Source organism: Diceros bicornis, chromosome 12 (genome assembly GCF_020826845.1).
Source record: "Diceros bicornis minor isolate mBicDic1 chromosome 12, mDicBic1.mat.cur, whole genome shotgun sequence".
In the NCBI taxonomy this organism is placed as follows: Eukaryota; Metazoa; Chordata; class Mammalia; order Perissodactyla; family Rhinocerotidae; genus Diceros; species Diceros bicornis.
The window spans coordinates 48,244,499-48,262,462 of NC_080751.1; positions in this window are offsets into that span (position 1 = coordinate 48,244,499).

Genomic DNA, 17,964 nt, shown 5'->3' on the forward strand with positions numbered 1-17,964 from the left:
AATAGAAGAATGAATTGGAGAGATAGTTGGTCATCAGACTTTCAACTCTCTTACTTCCTTTCAAAAGAGAAAGCAAACGTATCTTGTCCAGATTGTTTTGGGGTAATGTATAAATATAAAATGTGGAGAACTATCTTAGAAGTAAGTGATTAAAGCAAACAGTGAGGGAAACTTATATTAACCCAAATTTTCTTTACCCATTTAAATATTTCATTAAGATTTCTATGTACAAAATGGGAAACGGGAGAAATAACTAGGAAGAAGTCCCTTTAAAGTTGAAAAGTTTCATGTAATTGTTGAGCTATGCCAGCAAAGTAATAAAAAAATCTGTTTATAGCTACTTTACAAACAGCTCCCTAAATAGCATTACATCAAATAGATGTAAATAAAATGTTGACTTTTATCACTTTGCCTTAAGGAAGGCAATATAGATGGCTAAATCAAATAGCTTACTGTACCTTTGTCTGCCCTACCATAAATATCCTGAAATGTTACTGTGCTGATGGGTTTCCTGGCACTGACCACACTAATTTTCTCTACTAGTCTTTGCCCAGTGGATTCCTCCATTGAAGCACGTGTTTGATTTCTAACTTGATAACACTATACACTCAAGCACGTGTGAATAAATCGCTTAAATTTTGAGGTCAGTTCAAGGAATAAAATATACTATTAAAAAATTATAACATGATTCAAGCTATGTATGCGTATTTTCAGTATTATATTCCCACTCTTCTTCACCACTGAATGAGAAATAATAATGAAATGCTCTTTGAATAAAGACTATTATAAATCAATATAATCATGAGTAAGATAAAAAAATAAGACTTTACCATATAGAAAGACTGTTTAACATTCTCAGCATTAGTTTGTGTGGGTTTTCTTTATATCCATTAAATGTATGCAAAATGAGAAGATGTTTAATAGATTCTTTTCACTGCATACAGATAGATGGGAAACTTCCATGTGAAGATAGCTGCCAAGTTAATTATTCTGAATTTTCACTTTCATTCTGTAGCTCCTTATTCAGAGAACTAATATCTTAACCTAGCTAAAAATACGTTTTACCACATTCCAACTATCTCCTGTTGGCGTATTGAAAGTGACCATGAGTTTCTCATTCAGTTATGACCTCAAAAGACAGGACCAATATCTAATTCACCTAACATAGTAGACAATAAACACTATACTTTTCTATTTTTCCTCAATCTTATCAAAACCTTTCACATCAAATTCAAATGTGATGTACTTCAAGATATTTTTGTTTCATCCTTAATGTTTCTATATTCACCTTGAGATTTCATTTATTGTCATATTTTGTCTAATTTATGTGCAGTGCATCTTCTATCACTGGAGAGATTGTAAGCTCCTTGTTGCTGAGAACTCCATTATCTGCATTTTGCACATCCCAGAGTATATAGTGTAGGGTGGTGTACCTAGTAGGTATTAAGAAAATACTTGGTAAATTTAAATTTAACTCAGCAGATGTAAAAATATAACCACCTCAGGTGTATTATTAAATCTCCTCTCAATATCTCTCCTCTGCTATTCACTCTAATTAGATTTATTCTGTTTGAAGAGACTCAGTAACTCTAAATGGATTTTGAAATCTGTTCAAAATTGCCATTCCTAAGGTAGATTTTAATAATAATGGGAACACCAGATATTAATATTATCCTTATTATGTGACAGGGTTGTTGAGGTTGAAATTAAATGGTATAAATGGAAATGGATCTTAAACTGGAAAGTGACATTTAAATATCAAGTATTATGATTGGTATCCCACATTCTGTCCCAGCAGTATGTTACTCCTTGATCAGCCCTTAAAGTAGAGCCACATGAGGAATGAGATATGGTACCACATCCCTTGTAAATGAGTGCAGGACTATTTCTTAATTCCTACCACTCCAAATGTGGATCAGTAACACACTAATAAGCAGAAAAGTGAGAATATTTTTCTCAATTACCATTCACTACGCTTTAAAACAAAGGAATATAATTGCTTTTCTCTGGTTTCTGAGCAGTAGATGGCAGAAATATAAGTGATATTCCTGACTTTCATGATGTTATACAACTTGTGTTATTAAATAAGACTGATATAAAAAGGGAAGAAAACATAGTGTTTGCACTGTTCTATAGAAATCAAGTAAATTGGGTAAATATTTGTCAGTGTGGTGAGACATGGCAGAATAGAGAAAAGATATTAGATTCTGCCATATTCTAGTCAATTTCTGGCTATGAATCACTGAAGGAAAAAAAAAAAAACCCTAGATAACAGAGGGTAAAATAAACAGGAATGTTTTTCCTGCTGATGACAATATGTTTATAATCATCAACTGGATGAAAATACTTTCAGAAGCAGCAGATACCTGTTCACCTAAAAATCCATCTGTCATTTGGGGATGGGGTCGATTATGCATTGGCAAATATTGTGTCAATATTAATGCAACTTTATGATCTTGAAACTTCTTAAAGTACACATTTACCTCAATGATCTTGTTAATATTGAACAATAATTAGAACTAACAGTAATCTCTTCAGTGACTCAAAAGTGCTAACCGGCAAAGCTGGTAATCCTTAATAAAATAATTGTTTAACATATCCTTTCTAATGAAAACTCACAAAAAATTAACTGTTGAAATATCACGTAGTTAAAGGATTTTCATGAAGGATCTGTAGTTGACTAAATCTATATGGACAATATTAGTTCTTCATGTTTTTATCAACTTCAAATTTCTCTTCTTTTAAGCCTTATTTCTTTTGTTTAACCTATTTTCTTTCAGACTGTGAGTGAGTCATGCCCTCTTCTTCAGAGCAGTTTTATTTCCAGATTCATCTGATGATTTTCTTTAAATTCAGGATCTCTACCTATTTTTCCCTGTCTGTAAAGCAGCTGTTGCACAGTAGTTCTGGCTGCTTAAAGAAAGTTAATGCTATCTTGTTGACATGATGGCAGAAAATGGGTCAATTATGCCCTATATGAAATGGAGCAAAGTGGCAATATATAATGTGTTCATTCTTGGTCAGTTAGGATAGTGCAACCTTAAGGAGGCATTGAAGTTGCTAGGGTTAGAATAGGCTTCTAATTATCTAGTTCAGTTTTTCCATTGCTAAAGGTATTGAGAATTTGAAAGGTCTTGAATCATCAGAAAATGTTGTAAGTTGATGATTTATTCATAGATGATATTCAAACTATCTAAATGTTAAAATTACTTTGCAGAATTAACACAAGAATTTTGAGAAAAATCTTTATTTGAATATAATAAATATTAGATTAGATGTGCTCCTTGTTTTCATCTGTGAATATAAAAGCGAAGGATGAAAATATGTGTTGAAAAACTGAAAAACCGACCAACTAACAGATGGCGAGCCATAATTTAAAATTAATTCTAGTGGAACTTCGGTCTGATCTTGTTACTTTCTCTGACTTTCCTAGTAGATTTTGAACAGATGAGGGCAGGTACTATTCATTTCTATGTCTTTAGAATTTAATGCAGGGTCAGAATATCATGACTAGAGAGTAAACGTTTGATGAAAAAGTAAATATTAAGTCAATGGAGTTTTAATTTAATGAAGAACTCTTAGAGGTTTGAAGAGTCCACTGGAAATGAAATTTGGGATTGAGTTTTATTATTTTGTCCCAAGGCACATTTGTGGACATTGGTTAATGTGGTGTTAAGGTTAGGTTTAAGCCCGGGGTTTAACAGGCGCTCATGGGTAGCAATCATCAAAACTGCACATTACATGGATTCCTTAAAGTGGACTTTGTGGGTGGTCTATGGAATATAGCATTAATATGCTTTATGCCATAATTATGTGTACTATCTTAAAGCATCAATATTCAATTCCATGGAATTCTCTGAGTCATCTGTAGCAAGAAATTTGTCACTCCAATTTACATCTCAACTCCTGTGTAGTTCAGTATTCACTGGGTATTTGATTATCTATCTATCTATTTATATATTTATCATCTATCTAATTTATCTATCATCTATCTATCTATCATCATCCATCTCCAGAATGCCTTTCTAAAATGCAACTGAAAAGGCCATTCCAAAAGGCAGCTGAAGCTGATAATTTCTATATGGTTTACAATTACGTGTTCACCACATTTAATGCTCAAAGGGGAACTTTTTTTTTTTTTTCCAATTTGGTACAGCTTGTTGTTTTCCCATGACTAATATAATGATGTACCTAAATGAGAAAATGGAAGAATCTGGCCAAAAAGTTAAATTAGCTTATCTGTTTTCTGCTGGGAAAATTGCCATCAATTTACACATAGGCTTCCTTGTATATTAAACCACTGCAGAGCATGTATTGACATGGATTTTAGTTTGAGATGTATGTGAGTATGCTTATCTAGTTTAGACCCAAATGATTTCACTCTTTCTCTTTTAATTTAAATTTTATTTTTGAGGTATAATTATGAAAATATTTGCTGTGGGAAAATAGTGTGTTAAATAATTACAAGCTATAAATTGCAATTTATCACAAGACTGCCATTCAATCTAATGAGCTTATTCTAGGTAGCCTTTGCATAAAACAAAAACAGCAAGTCTATTAATACAATTTCTTATCTTTTCTTAAATTTTAAAAATTACTGGAGACCTATTATATGAATATTTATCTGCTAAATTCTGGCAGTGAGGAGAGAAAGAGTGAGGAAGATGATTAAGATAAGTACCTTGACTATAAAAGGAGTTTACCACTTGCCTATAAAGGAGTGAGAGGTGAGGATATGCTGATGGTTTGGGTAGTATGGATCTAATTGGAACAAAGGTAATGAAGCACTATTTCTGCCCCTAGGTACTGAAGGCCACACTTTATAGGGGTTTTAGGAGAGCTAGGCATAAGGAAAGAGCTGTGCCTATATCTTGTCCCAAAGGCATAATTCTTAGTACAGCAGCACTCTGGATTGGGACCTCTTTGTGTAAAAATAATTGTATAAATTTCAGTAGCAGAGTAGCAGAAGGCACAGATATTATGTACTGTATCACAATGAAATCTATGATCTCAATTATTAAGAAGGACACTGCACACTTCCAAGGTATGTCCGTCGACTAAAAAGAAGTTCATCAATTGGATCTAAACGTTTATTTACTCTTGAAAGACAGTTTTACTGGGAACCCAGTTCTAGGATGACAATTATTTTCTCTCAACACTCTGCCCATCTAATTGTCATTCCTTCATAACTGATCTCTCTTCATTTGAGCTGTTTTAATCTTAGCTAATGGCTTTCTGCAGTTTTGCTAGAATATATTTCGGTGTGGATTTCTAATTATTTATTCTGAATAGTATATAATACGATTTATGTACTTATAGATTCAAGTGTTTCAATGGCTTTGAAAAATTCTCAACCCTTGTGTCTTCTAATATTGCTTCTCCTCCAAACTCTCTATTCTACCTTTCTTGGACTGTTCGTAGGTGGCTTTAGACCTTCTCATTCTATACTTCACATCACTTAAGCCTTGCTCTCATATTTTGGCTCTCATTATCTATGTGCTACATTCTCGTTAATTTCTTTAGTGCTCACTTTCACTTCAGTCATTCTCTCATTAGCTGGACTAATTGGATATTTAATCTATTCATTGAATCTAATCAATTTTAAACTTTAAGGTTTAATAACTTCTTTTTGGGGATACCTTCAGAGTTGTCCACCAAATTAAGACAAGGAGGCTGAGTATTTGTGTCTCTGCATCAACCAGTCATTAGATTTGGTACCAACCTGGGAGGAGGTGTAAGATTGGGTGACACAACTCCCTCTGACAAACGGAAATGAATGCACAAGGACAAAATGCAAGCAGTCAGTAGCCTGCACTCCCAGGAGCTGGAGGAGTAAGTGCCTTGTTCCTGAAGGGGATAATCTAGGGCACCACAGCATCCACTGCAGTCCGTTCCTTGCACTCCTCAGACCTAATCACTCATTTAATAATGACACCTAATATGGGCATAACACTTCTAGGATTTTGGTTGACCCTGTAACCTGAGGAAACGTGAGGAAAATTGGTGGGATAAACTATAGACCCTAGCTGCTGCAGTTTGTCTGAAGCCTATAACTGACAGTTTTCTTTTTCCTCTACTAACCATTCTAGATTTCTTTGACGCCTGGCTACCACCTCTGCTGTTTTAGGTGACTTGCCTCGTTTAGTGACATAGACCTTCATCTTTGAGGAGTGTGAGGTCCTGGTCACCATGTCCTTCTCAGGTTGTAACTGCTATACTTGTCCTTTTACCACCGAAATTTAGCAGGATATTACTAACTAAAGCCTCAGTGGACTGCCTGAGAGCCACACATGTTCTTTTCTTCGCTCATTGTTTAACAAAAACCCTTCTTCCTTATGACAATCAGGGCCAACTACCCCTGCTAGTATGGTGAGTCTTTTCCTTGTCTGCTTGTCTTTTGGTATGAAGAGTTCAAAATAACTGACTGGCAATCATAGCTTGCATTTTAATGTTACTCTTACTTTGAGGAAAGCCTCACTGCATTGGGAATCAGGGCCTCTAGACATAAAAAGCCTAAATTTGCAGAAACAAGAAGGATAAATTACCCAAGTGGGTTACTTAGAGTAATGGTAAGCATGCCAATCCTATTTCAGCCCCTTGGTTCCTGGTGTTCTACCTGTGGAGAAACAGCATTGGAAACAGTGGGCATTGATTAAGAGTATATATTGCATTCTATAGTTCCCCATTTTTGCAGGGTATCCTTTCTAAGCGTCACCTTCAAAAGACATTCCACTCAGCAAAAAGAGGAGGATTGGTATGGATGTTAGCTCAGGGCTGATCTTCCCCACAACAACAACAACAACAAAGACCATTCCATCCCTCTAGTAGGCTGGCAGTGGATACCACGGTCATATGCCAACTGCTGCATCTCCTTACCTGTAAAGTTGTTCTTTTATTCCATGGCATTGTTATGTAGGTTCTCACATCAGTGACATTGAAGAGAACGTTCCATCATGCCAAAGCATATTGGACGACTAAATACTTCATTAATGTGTCGAGCCCCTGAGTCTTGATAAAGTTTTTCTTCTACTCTTTGGAGTGAATATGTTTTAACAAGTCTTCTGACATGCCATATTTTGCTCTTGTGGTCCAATTTATGTGATATACTGAATAGAGTAGACTAATTTGATGTCCTGTGGAATGTCTAGGTAATCCAGGTTCCTTTGGACTATATCATGACAGAAAGTGGAAGAATTAATAGCACTGTGATGAACAGTAAACATATACCATTGTTCATACTGTGTGAAAGTGAACTGCTACTGATCTTAATTCCTGACAGAGACAGAAAAAATTCATTCAGGGGCCGGCCTGGTGGCGCAAGCGGTTAAGTGCGTGTGCTCCGCTGCGGTGGCCTGGGGATCCTGGGTGCCCACCGACCGACGCACCGCTTGTCAGGCCATGCTGTGGCGGCATCCCATATAAAGTGGAGGAAGATGGGCACGTATGTTAGCCCAGGGCCAGTCTTCCTCAGCAAAAAAAGAGGAGGATTGGCAGATGTTAGCACAGGGCTGATCTTCCTCACACACACAAAAAAAATTTCATTCACTCAAAACCACATACCATGCGCCTAAGACTATGTTAATCTGTTTTCACAAAGCTACCATATCTGGCACAGTAACTGCTGTCTGGGTTACTGCTTGGTTAAGTTTGTAGTAGCCAACTGTCATAAGACAGGGTCCATTTATGGAGTAAGGAGGGTGTATTGGAGTGGAGGCTAGATTGTCGAATTAAATGGGGAAATGTTGGGGAACACTCTAGCGACTTGTGCGTCTTTATGAATTTTAATAATCTCTGCCATTCTCTCAAGGATGTAATATTGAATTTTTTTCACCTTTTTTAAATGTTATTTTTTTTAATTATGATCTTATTTACATATGATAAATTCCAACCAGTTTAAGTGTATAGTTTGATGAAATTTGGTCATTGTGTACAAGCATGTAACTAACACCTTAATCAATATGTAGATCAATTTCCTCACCTTAAGTACTTCCTGTACTCTTTTGTTATTGATCCCCTCCGTCACTTCCAGGCCCAGAAAACCACTGATCTTATTTCTCCCCATGGTTTTGACTTTTCTAGAATTTCATATAAATGGAATCATATGGCAAATATTCTTTTGTGTTTAATTTTTAATTAGCATAATGATTTTGAGATTAATCCAGGGTATCGCATTTTTAGTAATTTATCTATTTTTATCATTAAGTAGTCATCTAGTTACCAGTAGATGGTGTTTGGGCTGCACAATAGCCAGGTTTTGGCTATTGTGATTAATATTGTCATGAACATTCGTATACATGTCTTTGGTGGAGATGCAGTTTTCATTTCTCTTGGATAAATATGTAGGAGTGGAATTTCTGGGGACAATGATAGTTGTTTGTTTACCTTTGTAAGATACTGCCATACTATTTTCCAAAGTGGATGTACAATTTTACATTTGCATCAGCAATGTATGAGAATTCTTGTTCCTCCTCATCCTTGCCAACATTTGGTACTGTCAATCTATTTACCTTTAGCTATTCTAGTGAGTGTATAATAGGACCTCATTATGGTTTTAATTTGAATTCCTTTGAAGCCTAATGATGTTGAATATATTTGCATGTGCTTATTAGTCATTAATATATGTTCTTTTGTAAAGTGTCTGTACAAATCTTTTACCAATTTTTCAAATTGGATTGTTTATCTTATTGTTGAGTAATAAGACTTATTTATATATTCTAGATACAAGCCCTTTGCTGAATATGTATTTTACAAAAATTTTCCCCACGTCTGTGACTTGTCTTTTTGTTTTCTTAACTATGTTATTCAAAAGGCAAAAGCTTTAATTATGAAGAAGTCTATTTTACAGATTTATCTTTTATAGTCTGTGCTTTTTGTATCCTGTTTTAGAAATCATTGCCTAACCTAATGTTTTATTCCAAAACTGTATCAGTTTTAACCTCTAACATTTAGGTCTACGATCTATTTTGAGTCGATTTTTGCATGTGGTCTGAAGTGAGGGTTGAGGTTCATTTTTTCCATATAGATATCCGGTTGTTCCAGAATCATTTATTGAAAAGACTGTCTTTTCCACATTGAATTTCTTTGCCACCTGTGTAGAAAATCAATAAACCATATAAGTGTGGATCTATTTCTGGACTCTATTTATATATTCTCATCCATCGGCCTATATGTGTATCCTTCTTTCAACTGTCTTGACTGTATCCTACAGTCTTGCTCAATATGCTTGTTGATTTTAGTAGCTTTTTAATAGAATCTATGATTTTCTAAATAAACAATCATGGTATCTACAAATGAGCTTACTTTTTCCTTTCCAATCTGTATAATATTTATTTATTATTCTTGCTTTATTGTATATTTAGGACCTCCTGTATAATATCAAATAGAAGTGTTGGGAGTGGACAGCCTTGCCTTGAGTAAGATATCAGTTATAGGTTTTTTATTTTCTTTTATTTTTTTTGATATCCTTAATCAAGTTAAGGAAGATCTTATTTATTTTTAATTTGCTGAGAGTTTTTCATTAAGGGCATGGGGTTTTGTTAAATGCTTTTCTTTGCATGTCTTGAAATGATCATAGAGTTTTTCTCCTTTACTTCATAAATGTGTAAATTACATTGATTCATTTTTGAACGATGAACATGACGTGCATTCCTGAGATAAACTCCATTTTGCTCCTGACATGTATATTTGGGTTCATTTTGCTTATATTTAGTTAAGGATTTTTGCATCATGTTCATAAGGAGTATTGGTTTGTAGTTCTCTCTGCTTGTAAAACTTTAAATTTTATTTGATTTTGGAATCAGGTAAAGCTGACCTTATAGAATGAGTTGGGAAGTGTTACTTTCTCCTCTATTTTCCAAAAGATTGTGTAAAGGATTGGTATTATTTCTTCTTCAAATGTTTAGTTGAACTCATTGGAGATGCCATGTAGGCTAGAGTTTTGTTCTGGGAAGGATTTCAATTAAAAGTTCACTTTATTTAATTGGTATAGGACGATTTACATTTTATAATTCTCGTTGGGTCAGGTTTTTTTGTAATCTGCCCATTTCATTTAGGTGGTCAAATTTATTCATATAAAATTGTTCATTATATTCTCTTATTATCCTTTTACTACTTGAAGGATCTGTAGTGATGTCCCTTCTTTCAAATCATGATATTGGTAGTTTGTCTTTTACCTCTTTTTTATTGATCATTCTGGCTAGATTTATAATTCTTATTAATTATTTTTCAAAGGATAGGGTTCTGATTTCATGGAGTTTCTCTACTGTGTTTATGTTTTCTATTTCATTGATTTCTACCGTTGCCTTTATTAATTTTTTCCTTCTGCTTGCTTTAGGTTTAATTTTCTCTTCTGTTTCTTAAGATAGGAACTTAGATACTTGATTTAAGATCTTTCTTCTTTTCTAATATAAGCATTTAAAGCTATAAATTCCTTCTATGTACCAAATCCCAAAAGTTGTCTTTTCATTGTTATTCAGGTGAAAACATTTTCTAATTTCTTTTGTGATTTCTTTTTGACCCCGTGTTTTATTTCACAGTATGTTCTTTCATTTAAATATATTTAGAGTTTTTCCCGTTATTTTACTCATTGATTCTTAATTGAATTCTATTTTGGTCTGAGAGTATAATCTGTTTACACTCAATATCTTAACATTTATTAAGGCTTGTTTTATTACCCAGAATTGTCTATCATGCTGAACATATCACGTCCACTTTAAAAGAATATATATGCTGCCTTTCTTGGGTATAGGGTTCTATAAATATATATTAGCTCAATGTGGTTATGATTGTAGAATTATCTGTTGCTCCCTTTAATTCTGTCACTTTTTTCTTTATGTATATTGAAACACTATTATTCATATGTACATTATTTTGTCTCTCTGATAAATTAGTACTTTTATTTCTATTCAAATGTATATGTAGGGTCATATATTTGTTTTGAAAGCTATTTTATCTAATATTCAAATATTCACCTCAGCCTTCTTACTGCTTACATGATATTTTTGCATCCACTTACTTTTAGCCTATTAGTATCTTTATGGTTTAACTGTGTCTTTTATTGTCAGCAAAATATTCAATCCTTTTTTTTTGCATTTTTAAAAAAAATTCTTTTGTTAATCTGTGCCTTTAAATTACATTATTTAGTCTGTTAACTTTTAATAAAATATTGGTATGATTTTGTTTGGGTCTACCATGTTATTTCTACTTATCTCTTTTGTTTCTGTTCTGTTCTTCCTTTCTAACCTCTTTTTTAGGATTATTAAAATATTTTTAGAACCCTGTTTTAGTTTTCCTTTTGCTATACTTCTTGCCTTTTTTATGATTGTCTTCAAGGTTTCATATTCATACTTATCTTTTCACAGCCCATTTAGATTTAATAATGTACTACTTCATGTAAATTATAAAGTATTGCAAACTTATAGTTCACATATCCCCTTTCTTTATAGTATAGTTGTTACATGTAATAAAACTAGGTTAATTATCAACCCAACAAAACAGTGTTATAATTTCTGTTTTGAACACATATAATTTATAAAAAATTAATTAAAAAGTCAAATAGAGAAATACGCAGTCTTATGCATTGACACAGTTATTTACTATTTTCAGTGTTCTTTATTCTGTTCTGAGAATCTGTGTTTTCATCTGGTATTATCTCCCTTTATATTAGAGATTTCTTTTCTACTTGGATAGGAGGTCTGCTGGTGATGGATTCTTTTAGTTTTCTTTTATCTGGGTATGTCTTTTATTTTCCTTCATTTCAAAATGATATTTTTATTGGATATAGTTCTTTTCCCCAGCACTTTAAAGAAGCTGTTCTACTCTCTTCTGTTTTCCATGATTTCTGATGAGAAGCCAACCTCTAATCGACTTGTTGTTCTCCTGTAGGTAATATATTGTTCTCCTCTTGCTGCTTTCAGGATTTATTCTTTATCATTGGCTTTCAACAGTTTGATTATGATATGCCTTATCATGGACATGTGTGTGTGTGTTTGTATGTGTGTGTGTGTGAGTGTGTGATAGTTTTTTGATGCTCATTAAGCCTATTGAATCTGCAAATCTCTGTCTTTCGTTAAACTGGGGAAATTCCTCACAATTATTTCTTCAATATTTATTTTTCTGCCTGATTTTCACTCTTCTCTCCTTCTGGTACTTCAATGGCATGTATGTTTTCTAGTTCAGTAATATGTACAAGGTGTCTCGGGTTTTTTTCTTTAAAAAATTTTTCTTGCTATTCTTCACCTTGGATAATTTCTGAAGCTCTGTCTTCAAATTCTCCTACTCCTTTGCCTATCGTATACATTTAACTGTTAAATCCACCCAGTGAATTTTATTTCAGAAATTATATTTTGCAGTTGTAGAATTTCTATTGTTTTCTTTCTTTCTCCTCTGATGAAATTCTTCATTCCTCTGCTGAAAATGTTGTCCATTTAAAACATGTTTTATTTTGTTTATTGACGATAGTTATAATAGCTTCTTTAAAATCCTTTTCACTTATTTCCAACATCTGGTCATTTCGGGATCAGACTCAATTGATTTTATTTTGTCTTGAGAGTTTTTTATATTTTCTTGGTTCCCTGTATATCAGGTAAATTTAGAATCTATTGTGGACACTCTGAATGTTATGTAGAATCTGAATTCTGTTACTTTTCTCTAATAATTGTTAGTTTCTTTCTTTTAGCAGGTGGTTTTGTTGGCTGGGCTTGAACTGTAAACTATCCCTCGGGCAAGTCATCCAGTCTCAGTTGCAGTTTTTTTTCCTTTAGCTGAACTGCTTTGAGGCTGTTCAACATGAGTAGTTCAGGGGTCGGCTAGCATTGTGAATAGACAGAGTTTAGGGATGTCCTTTCCCCATTTTGCCTTTCCAGGAATTATCCACTCTCTCTAGCATTCTGGTTTCCTAGTTCTAATTTCTGATTTTCTGGGATAGAAAAACTGTGGGAGTTTCCACCTGATCCCTGCTGCTGCTGTGTACGCAGTGTGGACTATATTTATCCCTAGGCTAAAAGCAGATGGTAAGGACTGTACTTGTAGAGGCATCTGTTCCCTCCTCCTTCAAGTGCACATGCACAGCTTTTGTCTTGTGTTGCATAATGCCTAGAATTTTAGTTGTCTTCTGAAAGGGATTTGTCTATTTGGGTCTAGTCAGGTCTTCTATTATACCCAGAAAATGAAATCTATTTTTTTAAAAATGTAGTCTCTTTTCCTAGTCTATAGGCTGTTTCAGGAGCTTTCCCTTGACTGACTTTCACCAGTGATAGCTCTTACCCCATGAGCCAAATAACCAATATTTCTGACAAATATCAAGTATGTCTACTATACTCTCAAATATTATGTATTTGAGAATAGAGAAAGGACCACCAGATGGCTCCATGGGCCCAGTGGATCCACTGTGAGCTAAACAGGAACAGAAACTCCATTTATAACCTCAAACCTATATGCCTCGCTTTAAGGGAGGAAGCATGAAAAATCTTCTGGTTCTCAAGGATTAATGCCAATTCAGACATGTATCTCACAGTCCTTGAAATACCTGAGTATTCCCCTTTACCCAGTGTATTGTAACAAAAGTAAATGGCCACGAGTCTCACTGGGAAGGACTAGGGGAGTCATTACCATATATACCGTGGTCTTGCAGGATCCTTTCTTTAGTCAATGTGTTCCAAATCTCAAAACTGTCTCAGGGCTGGGACAAGACATTTTCTTAAGAGTATTTTCCCTCAGCCTCCTGATGCTTTATCCTTGATCTACTTTTTGTATAGATCATGTTTTCTCAATCCCAGCACTGTTGCCCTTCTAAACCAGATAATTGTTTGTTATGAGGAGTTATCCTGTGCATTGTAGGATGCTTAGCAGCATCTCTGCCTTTTATCTACGAGATGTGAGAGCACATCCTAAGCTGAGACAGTCAAAAATGTTTCCAGATATTGCCAAATGTCCCCTGGGTGGAGAAGATGAGGGTGTCAAAATTGCTCTTGATTGAGAAATACTGGTACAAATTAATGAATAATACCCTTGCTAGTTTTGCATCTATCTTTTATCCTAGGAAGTTCAATTTCTATTAACCATCTCCATAATTCCCTTCAAGTCAGATAACCTGGCTACCACTTTTTCTTGGCTCACTCCTTAAAATAATTATACCTCCCTTGCTTTTGATTATAAGTGCCATAATATTTCCCTCTATTACATTTGGGACACTATCATCACCATTTCTGTTAGAAAGCCCAGTCCTATAAAAGTATCTCCTATTGTTAGACCTCACATCCTAAAGACAGACACCAATCAGATTCTCACAAGTACTGGTTCCCTTCCCACCAGCACATTTCTTATCCCTTGGCTACACAAAGTGTGTTCCTGGCAATACTGTGGGACATAGTCAGCTTTTGGGTTTTCTGGCCTTACCTAGTATATCCACTCTAACATTCCCACCTCTCTGAGCCCTTTGATTCCATCTTCTACCATCTGCCACAGGAGTTCTACCATTTTCACTTCATTTATTGTGGCCCATCACTTTTTCCAATCTTACTAGAGCCATCCTAGCAGCACACTCTTTCTGGAGTTCTTGCCATGATGTAAAATTTTTTGTTCAGTTGGTAAACTCTCCCTTATCTAACTTATATCCCACGCTCTTTCCTCCATCACCATAAGGATCCAATCCCATACGTAGCCCCAGAGCTCCTGCTGATGCTTGGTGACTAGATCCTGCAGCTCCGTTGGCATATGGTCCCTTTCCTCCCTTAGCCAGTCCAGCACTTCGCCAGTCAAGTTATGCTGAGATTTTACTTTAATTATGGGTTTGATGGCCAAAAGAGGAGGTAGAGGTAGATCCTGAGGGGAGTGGACGGTTGGCTTGCAAAGCAGAGGCCCATGTATCACTCTGAGAACTAGCCTTTAACAGGGAGGAATGGGTCACTTCTGCAAACCTAGAGGGTTCAGATGGATTTTCCCTTTTGCTGCTGAAGATGTGAGTCTCTTTATACACGGCTCAGATGACCCTCCTACTCTGATACTTTGTCTAATTATTGATTACCTACTCTGAACTTTACATTTTCTATTTTCAATGTGTGGGTAACTTTCAGCAGCAGACAACAATTCCATAATTGTATAGTGTAATTAATATTTCCTCCATATCTCTCAAACTCCTGAGATATCACACAACCAATGTGCTCCCTTCTATGGATTTCCCATCACAGTTTACTACAGAGGAGTTTTAACAATTGCGTCACTATACTGTGCTAGATTTATTAGTATTCCACATATTACTAAGGTTGGGATCCCTACTGCCAATCAGCTCGTGATCCAACTCCGAAAATCCCATTTTAGAATTGCCTTCCTTATAACAAAGTGTCTTATGAGGGTCCTCCAGAATATAGATTCTGAAATGGAAATTTTATGAAGGTTTATTGTGCAGTATTCTTGGGAAAAATACTAGTAAAGTAATGAGGGATGTAGGATTGTTGAAGGGAGAGAGGGAGAAGTTGAACTGCAACACAGTTATAGCATGAGCCTCAGCTGATCCCGTGGAGACTTCCGGGCCTGAAGTGCGCCTTTAGGGTTGTCCCCCAAATTGAGGGAAGGATACTGGACCTTTATGTTAACAGCCTCCCTCTATCAACTAATCATTGTATCTGCTCTGCTCAGGAGGGTGTATAACTTTGGGTAGATTAGCTCCCTGCCACTATACTCTGGCGACTGGGAGAATGAATATCTCAGTCTCGAAGGAGGATCGAGGTCATATACAACATCATCTACTACATCCCCCTTTTAGAATCTCTATTTAACATGGATCATCAGATTCAGCTCTTCCATATCGCTTTCATCTAAGGCTTGGTCTTAATGATTGAGCCTAGTGCTGATATTAACATTTTCCTCAAGGACATATTTTTTTTTTTAAATTTCTTTAACATTCAGTGTTTTCAGCACCTAGTTATGAACTTAAATTTGAGTTCTATTTTTCTTTTATTAATGGGAGCAATATTTTTGAAGATTTCCCTTACTTTTTTTGAACCAGAGGAAAAAGTAAGATTCATCCAGGATCTAGTTGTTTTTCACAGGATAACTCTTCATAATGTGCAGCAAACTATGCAATTGTAAACAGATGTTCCTTAAGGATTAGAAAAATATTAGATGCAGTGAGCACCGCCCAGATCCTTCTTCGTGGAAGGAAGATCTTTTTGCTCCAGTTGGTCTGAGCACTGTCCACAGACAGCCTTCAACTCGCAGTCTCTCTACTGCTGCCTTAGCTACAGAGAGCTACCTTTTCCAAAGTCAAGTTCTTCCCAGGACAGGGCACATCTGACCAATGTAGGAATATAAAGGCCCAGCCATTTTAGCCCTGATTGGGTGACTCTGACGTCCATTATAGCTGCAGAATTCTTTGTACAATTATTCAAAGCCTTCTTTGAGCCTCCATCACAGGTTGACTTCTTCATCTGCCCAATTCTGCTTCCTTAAGCTCTAGTCCATGAGTGTTAGTGCAAAGGATGCTTCCTAGTAAATATCCTGCACACTAAACTCTTTCTCAGGTCTGCTTCCTGGAGTACTCTATGACATGAGATAAACTTATTTATATATTTACTTAAAACATTGGAGTCACTGCTTGCGTCTCTTTTGTAGCTGAGTATAGCAGAAATTTTGGGCTTTTAGTATAACATTCCAGGCACTTACAGGATACTTTGTTGCCATTGCATAAATTGGTTAATTTATGAATTCCTGTGGAAGTGATAACTTTTTTTTCATTATCATTCTTATACATACTGGGAAGAATACGAAAGAGAGCAAGACAAAATAAAACGACTTTGTGTAATGCAATTTTCTACATTAAGAAAATTGAATCTTCAATCATGTGAAAATTTGAACATCTCACTAAATTTCAACATGCTTATTCACTTCTAAATTGTTCTGTGGTTCTTTTATATACACTACCTGCATAACATTGGTTGAACAAATTCATGTTTTTTTGTTATTCCTTTTCAAATATTATTTTGAACACCTAGCTGAGTATGGAAAATTGGAAAAACAGATGCCTCAGGGGATGATTATTGGGGCCAAACTGGACGTATGGCTAAGTCCCTCCCTTCATTCCCCAGGACCAAGTGTAGTTTACTTTTTGTCTTTAGATGTCTCACTTCTTAAATCCAGCATGCTGTGAAACTACCTTCTTATAAATAAGAAATGAAGAGTAATCTAACTCCCTATCACCTTGCTTTATGAAAATGTCTCTCCCTTAGACATGATCATTTTGATATATGGGAGCCCCTTAGGAAGGTACACTCGGAAAAACAAGAATCTTTATATGTAGTTTTGAATAAAAACCAGTGCATAACCCTTTGAATCCCAAAGCTTTAGCTTCCTGTGGTTGCCTTCTGACTATAATAGAGTTTATTTCTTATTATCCTGTAGCAATACTAGCTTCGGGGGAACACAGTGTACCAATGTGGCCTCTTGTCTCCTCATCTGGGGCATTTTCAAACTGCTCTTTTTTTTATGGAGAAACTTGGCTCTATGTAAATTTGGCATTCGTCTTATTGGAGAGGTCCTTATTCTGAATTACTATACTGGCTACCATGGATTTAGCATTTATTATGTACCAGGTATTATTCACCCCATTTACTTGTCTTACATTGATGACAGTCATCAAAGGTAAGCATTATTCTTCCTCACACCCAATTTACAGTTAAAGAAGCCTGAGGTCACACAGTTAGTAAACTAAACTGCCAGAGTTTGAACCTAAGTCTGTTCGCATCTCTCTAACATTAATTAAGTGCCTATGCTCTGTCTGGCATTGTGCTTTTATGTTATCTTTTTACTTATTCATTAAGCTAATTAATTCATGCAACAACTCTTTACTGACCAGGAACTATTTTAGGCACTGGGGATTCAGCAGTGAAGGAAGAAAAAAGTCTCTGACCTCAGGAACTCACGTAAGTTTGAAGATATAGAAAACAGTTAATCAAATAAATATTCACTACG